This window comes from Impatiens glandulifera, chromosome 1 (genome assembly GCF_907164915.1).
Source record: "Impatiens glandulifera chromosome 1, dImpGla2.1, whole genome shotgun sequence".
Classification (NCBI taxonomy): Eukaryota; Viridiplantae; Streptophyta; class Magnoliopsida; order Ericales; family Balsaminaceae; genus Impatiens; species Impatiens glandulifera.
In genome coordinates this window covers 113,809,888-113,828,064 of record NC_061862.1, presented here as the reverse complement: position 1 = coordinate 113,828,064, position 18,177 = coordinate 113,809,888, and positions in this window count along the sequence as shown.

Here is an 18,177-nt window from a genome sequence, read left to right as displayed (position 1 = left end):
TCCATGGTAATCTAACCATTAATGACGTGTTACTTGTTGACAATCTGTGCTACAACTTGATTAGTATTAGTCAACTATGTGATAACGTTTTGTCTGTTGATTTTCAAACTCATACATGCCTAGTTAAGGATCAACATGGTAATACTTTATTAACTGGAAGCAGAGTACCTTGCTACAGGTAGTTGTTGTTCTCAGCTTTTGTGGGTTCAACAACAGCTAAGGGACTATGGGATTGAGGCAGAAGAATCTCCAATTTTCTGCGACAACACAAGTGTTATCGCAATCACCTACAATCCAGTTTTGCACTCTCGGACAAAGCACATCAAAATCAGACATCATTTCATCCGAGAGCATGTCAATCTAGAGCAAATCCACCTTGAATACATCCTAACTGATCAACAAACTGCAGACATCTTCACGAAGCCTCTACCCGAAACTAAGTTTTCTCACTTTAAAAATATTTTAGGACTTGTTGATCTTGACTAATTTTATTATATGCATGAACTGAGGGGAAACCTATTATTCAAATGTAGTCGGACAGACAAGTAGACAGAGGTCTTAATACGTCCAATGGATCAGTAATTTAAGAACCATAACTACTTGGACGCATGTCTGCTCAAGCGGTTTTTATCTTCTCTTGGATATATATCTTGGTTAATAACCTGTGCGGTTAGACGTTGATGTCTAATAGACGGTTAGACATGTATAAGACGAGCAATTGGAAACTCACGTCTAACCGAACACACGTCTAGCACGTGGTGTTTATGCGTAATTAGACGTTCTAAGTCTAATAGACTTGTGACCGTCTACAAGACAAGCGTGATTAGACGTTGACGTCTAATAAACGCATTTCCAAATTAAAAGTAAAGAATGTGGAAAGTAAATTAGACGTCTAACTACTTGTGTACTTAGACTTTTCATCTTTTAGCTATTGGGACAGCTGTCCTCTGTCACTATATCTGTCCATGTACTTTTCCGCCAAAAATAAACTAGTCACTTCTCAAATAGATTGAAGACAAGTGTCTTTCAATGTTTAAAAGAGTTACTAAAATTTTTGATAACTTTCAACTTTACATCTAATATTAATTGTACTCTTTCATGATTAATATTAAATGATAGTTGTGTCTCTTGGGAATAAGTTTATGAAATTTTTAACGGTTCATATAATCATGAAGTTAATAGTCACACGTTAGCTTTCCTATATTTAGTAAACGGTCATACTCAATGGGTTGAGTATCTCCTAATCCTCGTTTCTCTCTCTAGAATTCGAATCGCCAAGATCATGTGCTCATCTTGCTAAAATGTCTTTTCTCTCTCCAAAATCTCTGCAAATAGACTTTAAGACTGTTTCCACTTTAGTGATTCCAAAAATGGTTTCAATGTTTGAATCTCTAAAAGCCTCTGGGCTCAAGAAATTTTTGCGTACCCACTGCATTTTTCACGAACAGGCGGTTCGTGAATTCTTCAAAACTGTTGGTTTTCATCACAACAAGTATATTCGTGCGAATGTACTTAGCAAGAATATATGCTTCTCTAAAGAAACGTTTGGCATGTTCTTCAGACTTCCAACTGAAGGGATTTATGAGTTTTCCGCTTCCTCCAATGAAGTCCTGTCTGAATGATGTTCATTTTCTTAGATCAATACTTTGAAGGGCAACTGCTTTTGGTCGAATCTCACGGAAAGAGTATATATATATGAAGGTTGAGTATACCCTACTCAACGACATCATCTCCAAATCCATTCTTGCGAAGAACTCTTCCTACATCTACTATACGAAAGTCTTTGAAATAATGGTGGCAATCACAAGAGGTGTAGCCATCAACTGGTCAAAATTCCTCTTCAATAATCTGGTAAAAATGATTTTCTCTCGAAAGAAGATCTTCGGATACGATGCTCCCCTTAGCGCACTCCTTTGTTGTCTCTTTGTTGAACCTGGTCATGGGTTTCAGTTCAATCCATCTAAAGTCTTGAACAGCCCGAAGGTTCTCGACTATGTTCTTAGGGTGGGTAGGCTCAGGTCAAAGAAACGAAACAGGGATGCCTCTAATTCGGCTTTAAGTTTAGCCTTAGACATGGCCGTAGACTCCATTTCCGAATGATGTTAAAAAGGGGGAAAGAAAGGGAAAAGATTAGCCTTAGATTTAGGAGGAAGGAAATCTTTTGATGTTTTTGAAGGTTCTTGAATGTATAGCCTTAGACTTGGCTTTATGTTGTCCTTGTTTATCATTCTTTTGATGATGCTTATTTTTGAAAAATAATCCTGTTATTTCGAATCAAACTATCATTTTCTATGAAATATGAACAGTTTGTTGCTATTTACTACATTGTTGAATAATCTTATTCTATTCTAATCTTTTATTTAAGTTTTAACATCATCAAAAAGGGGGAAATTGTTGGGTTAAATTATTTTAACTAAAGGTCAAACTATTTTGACTAACGATATTTTGATGATGAACTTGTGTAAAACTTAAATAATAATGAAACTAAGTCGTCTAATTATTTTTGTGCAGGTGCATCAAAACGTGCTAAGTTAGACTTAGCTTGAATCAGGTTCATTAGACGTGTTAGTTATTAGACATACGTTGTTAGACATGCAGTCTAATAGATACGCAGTTAGATGTGCAGTCTAATAGACGTAGTTAGACGTGCAGTCTAACAGATACGTAGTTAGACGTGCAGTCTAAGAGATACGTAGTTATATGTGTAGTTTAACAGACATAGTTAGACGTGCAGTCTAACAGATACGTAATTATACGTACAGTCTAACTGATACGTAGTTAGACGTGTAGTCTTACAGATACGTAGTTAAACGTGCAGTCTAACAAATACATAGATAGACGTGTAGTCTAACAGATACGTTGTTAGATGTGTAGTCTAACAAATATGTAGTTAGACGTGCAGTCTAACAAATACGTAGTTAGACGTGCAGTCTAACAGATACGTAGTTAGACGTGCAGTCTAACAGATACGTAGTTAGACGTGCAGTCTAACAGATACGTAGTTAGACGTGCAGTCTAACAGATACATAGTTAGACGTGTAGTCTAATAGCTACGTAGTTAGACGTGTAGTCTAACAAACGTAGTTAGACGTGCAGTCTAACAGGCGTAGTTAGACGTGCAGTCTAACAGATACGTAGTTAGACGTGTAGTCTAACAAATGAAAGTTAGACACAAGGAGTCTAACTCCTTCAGATTAATCTAAAGGGATACGTAGTTAGACGACGTCTAACTCCATTAGACTTGGTGGTCTAATGGATCGTGATATTAGACGGGGGCGTCTAACTTCATTATAATTGGAAGTCTAAGGGAGCATGTCTAATGCCTCGCTTCAGCAGTTGCTTGAAGTTAGCATCCGTCTACCCACGATCAACTAGTTGTACGTTACTCCTGCTCCACTAATCCGTGCAGATCAGTACGACAGCCAGTTGCATCCAATGAATGAATGTCACGTAAGTAAATATTCTTCTCACTACTTGTTTCTTGTAGGACAATCCTAGAAGAATATTCGGCGCACTACCAGATTGGTATGGCCACGATCTTTGTACACAGTGTCTGATGTACCTTTGTACTATGAAGGTTGTCCAATGAGTGCTTGCTACGTGTTAATATAGAAGATTTGACAGTTGGTACCTGTTCTCTATTTATAGATCCTCAAGGACAACAGACGACGAAGAAATCAACAAGTCAGCCTGCCGAACTTACAATCGATCTCACGAATTGCTCACTTGTTTACTTACTGTGTTTTGTACATCAAGAGAGATATAGAATCAAAGTATTGTCTAGCTGAGTGATATTCTTCAACATTCTATAAGTTGAATAGAGTCTGTTTTGTTCAACAGTGAGCTAGATTTGAAACTGTATTTGATTCTAAAAAAAGTATAGTGAATCCTTCCGGTGATTGGAAGAAGGGGTGATGTATGAGAGTTTTGCTTCGAACATCCATAAACAACTCTCTATATCTTTTACATTCTGTCCTTCATTCTTTCATTCGTTCTTAGCTTTAAACTCAAACAAACGTTTCCGCACTTGAATCCCTTTAAGAGTTTGCAAAAGTTTGTGAAGAATAGAAAGTGATATTAATCCTTAACAGGATTTCTATCAAACCGTTTTCTAGAAGTTGTCATCAATAGTTAGACCCATGTCTCTATTTGTGCCACCGATCCTTTCAGAAGCGCCTTACTCGAATTCCACCATTCACATCGGCTCGACAAGAGACATTCTTTGGGGGAATGTCATTTCCCGCATCCCTACTTATTTCTTATGCTTGTTCATCTCTTTGCATGGCACTCGAAAGGTTCAAAGGTCCGAATCATTTTATCTTCCAAAAATTCCTCTAGTATCGATATAGAGGTTTAATTGTTTTGGATATATTTGTAATTCCATGTTCTAGTTGGCTTGAAGTCTGTGGGGATGTCTTTTATCCCAGCCCAAGAATTGACTTGCTAGGGATTGTACTTTGTTTTTTTTAATCATTTTTATTTTAATAAAAATACCCCTAGTACTGACATAAGGGTTTTGTATTTTTATTTGGACTGGGCTCGTGACAAGCTGCCTACGTATTCTCATAAAAGGAGAAATCAGGTCTGAACGTAGTTCGAAATTGTATCAAAGATAGATTGTGATTCTAAGTTTTTATGTGGATTGTCTCTTAAGTTTCTACTGGAATGACAATTGACTTAAGTTATGAAAATTTCTTAAGTTTCTACTAGAATGACAATTGACTTAAGGCTAGGTATGTGATGATTTATTTTTCATCTTTTAAAATACCCCCAGTGTTAACATAGGAGTTTGGTTATTTTGAATTAATTAGGATCGAGCTCATGATAAGATGCCTACGTATTCTCATAAAAGGATAAATCAAGTTCGAACGTAGTTTCAAAATTGTACACAGATAGATCGTGATTCCATGTTGGATGCTGTACGATTTGGACTCTCGTATTGTGGAGTCACGTTTATTATTGTGTTAGGGACTAGCAAGTGTGTTTGTTGGGGTTTACTAGATGTTCAGTCCCTTTTGTGAACCGCTAGGGAATGTTTATTTTTATTTATTTGTCAAATTTTGGATTATATTGTTATTGGGACTGCACCTATGACAGTCTGCCTACGTACTCTTATCACAAGAAGAGATCAAGTCTGAACGTGGTTCAGTTCATGTTAGTCTAAACTAAAGTTTGAGGATGTGTTTTAAATTAAGTTTTAAGTTTGAATTTTATTGGGACCAAATTCGTGACAGGCTGCCTACGTACTCTCATAACAAGGAGAGATCAAATCTGAACGTATTTTAGTCCACGTTAGTTTGAACTAAAATTTTGAGGATGAGTTTTAAATTGAGTTTTAAATGGAATTTTATTGGGACTGAACCCGTGACATGGTGCCTACGTACTCTCATAACAAGGAGAGATTATGTCCAAACGTAGTTCAGTCCACGTTAGTCTGAACTGATTGGGGGTTTCATGAATGGATTTCATCATGCATGCTCTAGACAAAGTATCTTTTGAGCATATCAACGTTGAAGGGTGTTGCTAATTCTTCTTCATCTATAGTGGTCAATCGGGTGGTGCCATCTAAGATTACCTTCTTGACAATGTAGGGTCCTTCCCATGGGGTTTAGAATTTACTTCTAGGGTCTGGTATCTGTATATTCTTCTTTAAGACTAGATCGTCGTCTTGGATGTTCTAAGGCTTGACCTTTTTGTTGAATGCTCTGGACATTCATCTTTGATGTGCTTGCGTGTGGCATAACATGTCTAGCCTCTTATCTTCCATAAGGGCTAGTTCATTGTACCATGACTTACATCAATCTTCCACCACTTGTGTCTCGAGGATAACTCTTAAAGTAGGGGTATCGATTTTGATTTGTTGCATTGTGTTGGGTCAAATTATTTTGACTAAGTGTCAAAATATTTTGACTATTGAAATTTTATAATGAGTGTGTATAAAACATAATTTAAGCCGTCTAATCGCTTTTGGTGCAGGTGTATCGAAAACGGGTTATATTAGACTAAGTCTTAATGAGGTTCACTAGACTGATTGGCCATTAGATGTTTTGAGTTAGACGTGCAGTCTAACAGACGTAGTTAGACGTGCAGTTTAACAGATACGTAGTTAGACGTGCAGTCTAACGGATACGTAGTTAGACGTGCAGTCTAACAGACGTAGTTAGACGTGCAGTCTAACAGATACGTAGTTACACGTGCAGTCTAATAGACGTAGTTAGACGTGTAGTCTAACAGATACGTAATTAGACGTGCAGTCTAACGGATACGTAGTTAGACGTGTAGTCTAATAGACGTAGTTAGACGTGCAGTCTAACAGACGTAGTTAGACGTGTAGTCTAACGGATACATAGTTAGACGTGCATTATAACGGAGATAGACGTGCAGTCTAACGGAGATAGACGTGTAGTCTAACGGATACGTAGATAGACGTGCATTCTAACGGATATGTAGTTAGACGTGCAATCTAACGGATACGTAGTTAGACGTGCAGTCTAACGTATAAGAGTTATACGTGCTGTCTAACTCCTTCAGATTAGTCTGAAGAGATACGTAGTTAGACGTGCAGTCTAACGGATACGTAGTTAGACGTGCAGTCTAACAGATACGTAGTTAGACGTGCAGTCTAATAGATACGTAGTTAGACGTGCAGTCTAATAGACGTAGTTAGACGTATAGTCTAACAGATACGTAGTTAGACGTGTAGTCTAACGAATACGTAGTTAGACGTGTAGTCTAATGGATACGTCTAACAAACGTAGTTAGATGTGCAGTCTAACGGATACGTAGTTAGACGTGCAGTCTAACAGACGTAGTTAGACGTGTAGTCTAACGGATACGTAGTTAGACGTGCAGTCTAACGGATATGTAGTTAGACATGCAGTCTAATGTATGAGAGTTAGACGTGCAGTCTAACTCCTTCAGATTAGTCTGAAGGGATGCATAGTTAGAAGAGCTATCTAACAAATGAGAGTTAGACGTGCAGTCTAACTCCTTCAGATTAGTTTGTAGAGAACTATAATTAGACGTGTCGTCTAATCCCATTAGACCAGGTGGTCTAATGGATCCTGCTATTAGACGTGGGCATCTAATTTCATTAGACGAGCTCGTCTAAGTGAAATACGTCTAATTCCATGTTTAAAGAAGTTGCTTGCAGCTAGCATACGTCTACCCACGATCAACTAGTTGTACGCTACTCCTGCTACACTTTCCAGTGAAGATCAGTACGACAGCGAGTTACAACCAATTGATTAATGACACGTAAGCAAATATTCTTCCCACTACTTGTCTTTGTAGGAATATCCTAGAAAAATATTTCGCGCACTACCAGATTGGTACGGCCAAGATCCTGGTGCTCAGAGTCTACTATGTACAATGGAGGCATTCCAATGGAAGCTCGTCACGTGTCATTATATAAGATTCGACTGTTGGTACCTGCTCCTTATTTAAAGATCTTCAAGGACAATGGCAGAATTTCCACAACCATTGACGAAATACTACTACTGAACATTGAGAAATACGCATATGAGAGATCTATTGTATTTACAATCTTAAGAGTTTCTTTCTTGCTTTACTGTGTGTTTTATGAAGAGAGAGTTAGAATCAAAGCTCTATTTTAGCTGAGTGATATACTTCATCATATTGTAAGTTGAACAGAGTCTGTTTTGTTCAACAGTGAGCTAATCGTGCTACTGAATTTGATTCTAAGAATCTTATAGTGAATACTTCCGGTGGTTGGAAGAAGGGGTGACGTAGGAGAGTTTGCTCTGAACATCCATGAACAAACTATTGTGTTATTCTAATTCTGTCATCTTCTCAATCTTAGTTCTTAGCTTCAAACTTGAGCAAACGTTTCCGCACTTGAATCGTTCAAGAGTTTGCAAAGGTTTGTGCAGAATAGAAAGTGATTTAAATCCTTAACAGTATTTATATCAAACTGTTTTTCTTAAGTCGTCATCAATAGTCAGACCCCAGTATCTATTGATTACGCTGATCCTATCAATTGGTATCAGAGCTCTGTTTCTATTCTCAAGCATCATGAACGTGAATTATGTCTATCATCAACGAGATCCCCATTCTGTCAAGGGAAAACTGCGAATATTGGATGATGAGAATGCAAGCTCACTTGATTGCTCTTGATTGTGATATGTGGAGCGTCATTACCGATGGCCCCATAAAGATTGCAAAGCCAAGATGTGAGTGGACTACTGAAGATAAGATTACCAACAATCTGGACAATGTGGTCAAGAATATTATATATCAATCAATCAACATGAACATATTCTACGAGATCAAGTCATGTTCCTCTGCTAAAGAAATATGGGAGAAGTTGACTCAAATTTATGGTCGAAATGTTCAAGCAAAGAAGAATCGGAAGGATTAGAAAGTTTTCATGTGTGTTGAAAACAAATCCAAATGGGCCGACAGCGATTTAGAGGATTCTCCTGCAGAAAAAGAGACTGAAACTGTAGCATGTTTGATGGCAGACGATCAATCCAAGGTAAATGATGTTTCTACACCAGAATTTACCAACGAAGAGTTAACTAAATGGCCATTGAGTACAAGAAGTTATCAGATTCATTTTATGAAATGAAAGTAAAATATGAGGCCAACATTTCTTCTTCACATAAAACTTCTGAAACAAATGTTTTTGAAAAGAAAGTAGTAGAGATTTCATTTGAGAATGAGATGCTCAAAGAACAGATTCAACCTCTTTCTTCTGAAAACAAAAGACTAAACTATGTTGTTAGTGCTTGGACAAGGTTTGGAGAAGTTGTCAAACATTATATTAATCTATTGAAACCTTCTGGATCTAGATCCAGTTTAGGATTTGATGGCAATAATCCAAACCAGTCCTGCAAAGAGTCAAACTTAGCAAATGACAAGCTTAAGCCTATAAACTTTGTCAAAGGGAGTTTAACTGATAGTGAATCTGATCCAGCTCATGAAGAAGTTGCTTTGAAGAATGAAATAACTTATGTTCCGCCGACTGTTAGCTGACTGAAAAATAAGTTAGAAGCAGCTAGCAAGTCTGGCAATCTAAAACTTGGCAAGAAGTAAATAATTTCTAAAAGAAAATCATCTTCAAAGATTAAGGGATCAGTGGCTAGCAGGAAGGCATCTATGTCGATAATCATACGCATTAATTACTGCACAAAATGAAAAATCTATCAGAATAACTCAAATATGGATTCTTAAGGGACTAATTGAACGAGGACCCAATTAAATGTGGGTACCAAAAGATTGTATATATTGTTTTGTGTAGGTACAAGTGAATGATGGTCTCGAGGAATCTGTGTGGTATCTAGATAGCGGCTGTTCCAGGCATATGATAGGAAACAGACGGCTTCTCACTGATATAGCAGATTGTTCTGGACCTAAGATTACTTTTGGTGACAACAAGAAGGGTAAGACCATGGGTAAGGGTAATATTATCTATGGTAATCTAACCATTAATGATATGCTACTTGTTGACAATCTGTACTATAACCTGATTAGTATTAGTCAGTTATGTGATAATGGTCTATCAGTTGATTTTCAAACTCATGCATGCCTAGTTAAGGATCAACATGGTAATACGTTATTAACCGGTAGTAGATTAGGAAACTCATATAAAATGAATTGGCAAAAAGAATCTTCTGATCCTATGTGCATGATAGCCAAGAACGACCAGAAATAGTTATGGCATAAAAGGTTAAACCATCTGAATTTTAAAACTAACTTCAACATTTGTTCAAACAATTTAGTTATTGGTTTACCTAAACTTCAGTTTTCTAAGGACAATGTATGTTCTGCTTGCCAGTTAGGGAAACATGGCAGATCATCGTTCAAAAGTAAAAGGAAATCTCAATTTAGAATTGTTACATATAGATCTGTTTCCAATTCCTGTAAAGAGCCTAGGAGGAATGAGATTTTCCCTAACTGTTATTGATGATTTTTCGCGATTTACATGGGTATCATTTTTACCATCAAAGGATAAAACTACTGAAAACTTGATTAGAATATTTAAAAGAATTCAGAATTAGAAATATTTGAATATTGCTTGCATTAGAAGTGACCAGGGAACTGAGTTCACTAACAGATATCTCACATCTTATCTCGAGGAGTCTGGGATTGGGCACGAGTTGTCTAGTGTCAGAACTCCACAGCAGAATGCATTGCTGATAGAAGAGTGAGGACTCTGAAGGAAGCAGCGATATCCATGCTAGCTGAATCAGATGTACCTTAGAGGTTCTAGGAAGAAGCCATAAACACAGCTTGTTATACACAAAATCGATCAATAATTAACAAACGTTTTGATAAAACTCCCTATGAACTGTATTACGGGAGAATTCTCACAGTTTCATACTTCAAAGTATTTGGGTGTAAATATTTTATTCATAATAATGGAAAGGTTTATTTGACCGGTTTTGATGTTAAAGCAGATGCTGAATTCATGCTAGGATATTCCTCAGTAAGCAAGGCTTATAGAGTATACAACAATAGAACACAAACTGTTGAGGAATCCCTCCATATAGTCTTTGATGAGCCTGTTGACAGCAAATCCATTAATCCTATTGACCTTGCTAACAGACTAGAAGCAACGAGTCTTGAGTCTGTCAATGAGGAAGAAGCTCTGGATAAACGGATTTCGTTGACTGACCCTGTGGCTGATCCAGTTGAAATTCAACTAGACGTACAAACTCCTGTTCAACAAACTGTTGAGAGTTCGGACGTTGCGAAGTCACCTATTTAGATGACCAATCCCTTTGGATCCAACTTTAGATGGAACAAGATTCATCCACCAGAATTGATCATCGGAAATCCTTTCTCTCCTCGAGGGACAAGACGTCATTTGATGGATGAAATGGTCAATTCTGCCTTTATTTCTCAAATTGAACCTAAAAAAATTGGTGAAGCCGAGGTTGATCTAGATTGGATCAATGCCATGCAGGATGAGTTAAACCAATTTGTGAGAAATAAAGTGTGGCATCTAACTCCTAGACCGACTGACCAGTCAGTCATAGGAATAAGATGGGTCTTTAGAAACAAGCTTAGTGAAGATGGCTTAGTTATTAGAAATAAAGCTCGTTTAGTCGCTCAAGGATTAAGACAGGAGGAAGGTATCGATTTTGATGAGTCTTTTGCACCTGTAGAAAGACTTGAGACAATTAGAATCTTCCTGGCGTAGGCATCATTTAAGAGTTTTAAAGTCTTTCAAATGGATGTGAAAAGTGCATTTTTAAATGGTAAATTAAACGAAGATGTCTATGTTAAGCAACCCCCTGGTTTTGTAGATCATACTTTACTAAATCATGTTTATAAACTTGACAAAGCTTTGTATGGTCTGAAACAAGCTCTTAGTGCTTGGTATGACACTTTGACTGAATTTCTGTTTGATCATGACTTTGTTATTGGAACTGTGGATAAAACATTGTTTAGATTCACTAAAGACTCTCACATTCTGCTTGTTCAAATATATGTTAATGATATTATATTTGGATCAACTAACCCCAAGTTATGTGAGAAATTTGCCAAGCTGATGCAGGACAGATTTGAAATGAGCATGTTGAGTTTGAGGGGAGAAATGATTGTGTCTTTAAAAATGATTTAGATCAATAATTCCTATTGTGGAAGATTTGATTTATATCTCAAGTGTTTTTGACATTGATAAGGATTTTATTGATATTAAGGATAATGTTCAAAAATCAAGAGTAATAAGACAATATAATCAAACTCATCAAGTACAAACTCAACAACCTCAAAATCAAGTGTCTTTATGACAATCCAATTTCATTGAATTACTCTTTAAGAACAATTTATGGTACCCGTTATATATTTTGATATGGAGCTTCACCATAGTAGATGTTAAGGGGTTTTTTCAATAGAGACATTAAAAAATAATTTGGTGCAATGAGAATACTTTATGTCGAGAGACCAAATTAATATGGTTTGCAAATTAAAGAAATTCATCTATAGACTTAAGAAGCGTCTCGTTAGTGATGCCATAAATTTCACAAAGTAACAATTCTATCTTTTGGTTTTAGGTGAATTTAATTGATTATTTATGTATCACAAGTTTAGTGGGAGTAAACGTCTATTTATGGTTTTATATATGGGTGACATTTTGTTGGTCACTAATTTTGTTTGACATTAAGTAGCCAATACTTACGAGATATTTGAAAAGAACTAAGAATTAAATGCTCACATATAAAAAGTCGGAAAGTCTTGAGATCATTGAGTATTCTAACTCCAATCTTATGGGATGCCAAAACAGTATGAAATCTACTTTGGGTTATATTTTCGCTAGATGTTTTTGTCGTTTCTTGAAGAAGTGTCAAATAAACACTTAAGGCATCATCCACTATTGTAGCGGAGTTTGTGACATGTTACTAGGCATCAAATTAAGTAATATTGATATCAAGTTTCTTGTTATGAAAGAAATGATACAAAGTTGATAGATTTTTATAAATTATATATGTACAAACTCTATGGTTATAAACCTACTAGTAATAGGTTTATCATCTAATGTTTTTCATGAGGATATTGCTCGTATGAGTATTGTAGAGATCAACGATCTCTAACTTCAGTGGGAGTTTGTAATTTTGACATCTTCCAGTTTAATTATTTTATAGATATTTATAAAGTTTTTAAGTATTATTCAGTTCATTACACTTTGTATAATTATGTTTAAAGTTTGATCTCACTAAAGTCAAGTAGGACCAGTTGAAAATTGACATGAAAAGATCACCTTGCATGAAATTTTCATTCCTCGCATTCATGATATGACTTGTCAATTAATTGTATTGATTTATGTGATCATTGTTGGGTCTAGTTGTGCTTAAATATAACGACGAGCTCTTTGGTCCTATATTGATATAATTAATTGATAAAATTGTTTATACAACATATGATTTAGATGACATAAAACTTCTGGCGCATTATGGTTGATACATTTATTCTTTGTACATACGTGACCCAGTGGGAGATTGTTGGAATTTATAGGGTCACTAGTATAATAAATAATTGTACAAATGTCATATTTAATATAAACCAAAATAATGTGATCTAATGTGAAATTAAGTTTATGATTTGAAAATTGACATGAAAAGATCACCTTGCATGAAATTTTCATTCCTCGCATTCATGATATGATTTGTCAATTAATTGTATTGATTTATGTAATCATTGTTGGGTTTAGTTGTGCTTAAATACAACGACGAGCTCTTTGGTCCTATATTGATATAATTAATTGATAAAATTGTTTATACAACATATGATTGAGATGACATAAAACTTCTGGCGCATTATGGTTGATACATTTTATTCTTTGTACATGCGTGACCCAGTGGGAGATTGTTGGAATTTATAGGGTCACTAGTATAATAAATAATTGTACAAATGTCATATTTAATATAAACCAAAATAATGTGATCTAATGTGAAATTAAGTTTATGACTTATGGTTGTATTTGTCATGAATATAGAGTGAGGATACCTAAGTGGGATTTCTAATTTTATAAAGGGGTTAAATTATAAATTACCTAAATATAATAACTAACTTAATGTTGGTTATATGTAACGGTAATGGTCCCCATTTGAAGTATGTCAATTCTCTTTTGTGTCCCCATCTACAGAGAGAGAAACCTATTGACTTACTCATCAAATGGAAGAACCATTCTATAAAGAAAGTCTAAAGAAAGAGAGATTAAAGACTTTTTCTATTACAAAGAAAGAGAAGATTCATGTGATTAATTAAGGTACGCTTCCGCCGCATTCAGATTTTAATTTCTCACACATGAAATTAAGATCTAATTAGGATAATTCTAACACTTCAACACCCAACGAGATAGGACAATTAGAGTTTGACTCGACAATCTACGAATTACACAACTTCAACACCCAAAGAGAGAGGACGTTTGAAGATTGAGTCGATAATATACAGATTACACAACTTTAACAACCAAAGAGAAATCACGTTTGGAGTTTGAGTCGATAATCTACTCATTACGTATCTTCAACACCCAAATAGAGGACGTTTAGAGTTTGAGTCGACAATCTACAGATTATACAAATTCAACACCCAAAGATAAATAACGTATGGAATTTGAGAGACAATCTACATATTACGCAACTTTAACATTCAATGAGAGATGTTGTTTGGAGTTCAAGAAGACAATCTATGGATTCCGCAATTTCAACACCCAAACAGAGAGAACGTTGTGAGTTTGAGTCTACAATCTACAAATTATGCAACTACAATACCAAAAGGGAGAGGACATTTGGAGTTTGAGTCACAATCTACGAAAAATGAAATATTTTTTACGTCCAACTATCTCTTTAAAGATGACTAGTTACTTCCTAGAGGACTTAAATGATTGGTTTTGTACTTAAGACAAGGCCTCTATCAAACGTGCTACATCCCTTTCAGTTGGTCAACGGTCTCAAGCTTTCAGTTGGTCAACGGTCTCAAGAATCTCTACCCAGTTTTTCACATGGTTATTAACTCTAACGATATAAAAAGGTTCTTTCCATTTTTTATTTAAATTGTATTAGTAAAGCGCTCGCGCCTCTATAGAGTTAGACTCTTTCGCTATCAATAAAACCGAAAGAAAGACAAAAAAAACTAGTGTGTTTTTATAGATTGATACTTATAGCTCTTTACGCATTACACACTAGGAATAATTGCAAGAAATTTTTTGTTCTTCCTATTTATCAATGATATCTGACAATCAAGGCAATTCTTTACTCAAAGAGTGGGCGTTTGGAGTTTCAGTCAACAATCTATATAATCTATATATTACGTAACTTCAACACCCAAAGTGAGAGGATGTTTGGAGCTTAAGTCGATAATCTACGGATTACGCAACCTCAACACCCAAAAAGAGAGGACATTTAGAGTTTGAGTAGAAAATCTAAGGATTACGCAACTTCAATACCTAAAGAGAAGGATGTTTGGAGTTTGACTCGATAATCTACATATTACGCAACTTTAACACCCAAATAGAGAAAACGTTTTGAATTTACTTGACAATCTATGGACTAGGTAACTTCAATACCCAAAGAGAAAGAACGTTTTAGAGTATGAGTCGACTATCTTCGGATTACACAACTCCAGATAATAGTATCGCATAAAGTGAAAGGAATATCTTGTACAATATATTTGACACCTCTAACAATTGCAACGTAAGGGTCTAAAAAGAAACGTCGTTGATTATAGAAATCATTAGATTTTATATCTATATCTTTTTACCGTTTTTATAAATAAATAATAATATGTCTCATTAAAATTATAATTGGGGATTAAAATGAAGTGTTTATTTATCAAGTTTGAAATACAATTTTCAAAACTCAAATGTTATTTCAAACTTGTCTATAATGAACATTTTGTATATACTCATTTTTACACCCTACACGTAATTAAACTAAGTAATTAGTTTTGAAACAATGTCATATCAATCAAATTTCAAAATAATTAATTTCCCGACTATTTCAAATAAAATTTAAAATATAAGATAAATAGATAAATAAATTAATGGGTTGAACAAGAATTAGATCTATGATTAACCTTGTTAGGTTTATTTTGTAGGAATTTAAAAAAATATTGATGAAAAGTGGTCAACGACAACGAATGCGACCACCGTAGAGAACCCCTTCCTGTTCTACCCAACTTCCATGTTCATTTTCCCAATATACCCCCACTTTCATTCAATCTTCCCACAATACCCCAATTCTCTCTTTAACTTATTAAAATATTAATTTTATAATATATTATATATATATATATATAATTATAATTATAATTATAATTTCTAAAATAAATAATAAAAATTAAATATATATATATTTATATAATTAAAATTATATATTCTAAATTAAATAATAAAAATTAACTTAAATATTATATATTAAAATAAAATACATTATATAGATATTAAAATAATATATATTACATAAACATTAAAAAAATACATTTAATAGAAAATAAAATAAATAAGTAGACATTAAATATTAATGACGACCATGTTCAGGGCATCGCGAACTGCGTCTGGTATGTCATTCTTGTCTGTATCGTCCACAAACTATCACTTTTCTAGGATTATCTATTTCAGTTTGAATACGACGCGAGCTTTGACCTTTCTCACCACGTTTTTTTGTTTTCTCATGTTTTCACCAGCAATGAGAACACTACATGTCTCACAATTATTTGCTAGTGAAAATGTCCAACATGCTTGATTAGGAATTGGGTTAAGCTTAAACTTCCACATTTCACAAAGCGTTGATAAATTGTGACATGATTCAGTATATTGCTTCCAATCTAGATTGCATGTCAAACAACCTGCCACAATATGTGAACATGGAAAATGATATCAATTCTATTTTCTATAAGAGCAAAACCTCTACATAAATCCACATTTTGTTTGTTATCACCTTTCCAGTACTCTCTTTTGGTTCGGTATTGTGCGGTAATGACTTTGAAGACTCTCCTATGTTCATTATATGGAATAACATTGTGTGACCGGTAGAAATTGAGCCGAACGTAAGATTCTGTTGAAACTTTTAACCATGTTTGTTGTCGCTTGGCCATAACGATAACCTCCGTCATGAGAATCTTTCACAACCATTTTTCTGCATCATAATTAAACTCCTAAACTTGCGTCATTGTTGCTTCAAATTTTCGTAGCTGAGAAGTATTTTTCGGCCACCTTACAAAGCATCTTCAAATGTGTGCCTGGAAAAGCTGAACAAAAATTATATTGTAAATGCAACAAACAAATCGATGTTTACCCCACTCACCGCTGAAGCCACTTTCTATCATTTTCATGGTTTCAATAATTCCAGCATGTCGGTCATAAATAATGCACACACTTTTCTATCTTGACAAATGTATAGTCAAAGATGGTATAAAAACCAAGACCAATTGATAGTTCTTTCTTCATGAACTAAGGCGTATGCAATAGGATACTGTTAATTATTTGAATCAAAACCCATTGCAATCAATACTTTTCCATTGTATTTTCCTTTCAAAATTGTATCGTCGATGTTAATAACAGGTCGGAATGCTTCCATCCATCAATCATTGGCTTAAACGCCCACCAAATACGTTTGCACACAATTGTGTTAGGTTTTATACCATGAACTTCAGCATCAATGAAAGCAATTGTACATGGATTAAAATGCATCAAAGCGCTGAGAAATGTAGGAAGTTTAGTATAAGAAATCATCCAATCGCCATAAACATCTGAAATTGAATTTTTGCTTTCCGATCCATGCTTTCTTATAACTAACATGATAGTTGTACATAGTAGTAACATGAGTCTGGATGCTATTCACTTTCAAATAAGTACTCTCTTTAACCTGATTGATATAAACATAGAAAAATAATTAATAATACCACATCAAATGAACACGAATATAAGTAATATAAATTATTTACTATACTTATTTGTTGTTGTATTACGTTTGCAATCATTCTAGATGTGAGTTTCTTGTGATCTCGTTGTAATGTCCTAAAAAACAATTATGTTCATTAGGTAGTTTATTTGTTACAAATAACCCAGTTTTCTTTTATTTCATAACCCGCACTCTCCATGGACAATCTTTCACAACACATGTTGGCACGTATCGTGTTGTATCACTTTTCATAACATGAAAATTTCTACAACTTTTTATGTGATATGCTTTATAGCGCTTAATACAGATTGCTTATCTACAAAAGATTGACCTTCAAATAATTTATGATCAAGTGGCCGATGTTTGAACAATTACCTGAATAATATCAATCTCTTCAGTTTCAAACCAAGGGATGGTTGGAATATGTTTATCATCGTTGTCGGTGTTATGATCTGAGTCATCTTGCTCGACATTGTATTTAGATTCTTCAGTTTTAACTCATGGTCAAAATTTGGATCATCATCGACACCACTTAAGTTATATATTGCATTTAATCTTGCAATTTCGTTGAGAATAAAAGAATTATCCGCCATCTGTTACATATAAAAATAATTATTAATGATATATTGTAAAATACATAAAACTCATACCAACAAAACATAAAAAAAAAAATCTAACTTGATGAGTTTGTTTGAACTCTCAATTCTATAGGAAATTATTTATTGAAAAATTATTTGATTTGACAATACACTAACAAGATGATATTAAAGATTGAATTGACAATAAACTATAAATTTAATATTAAAGA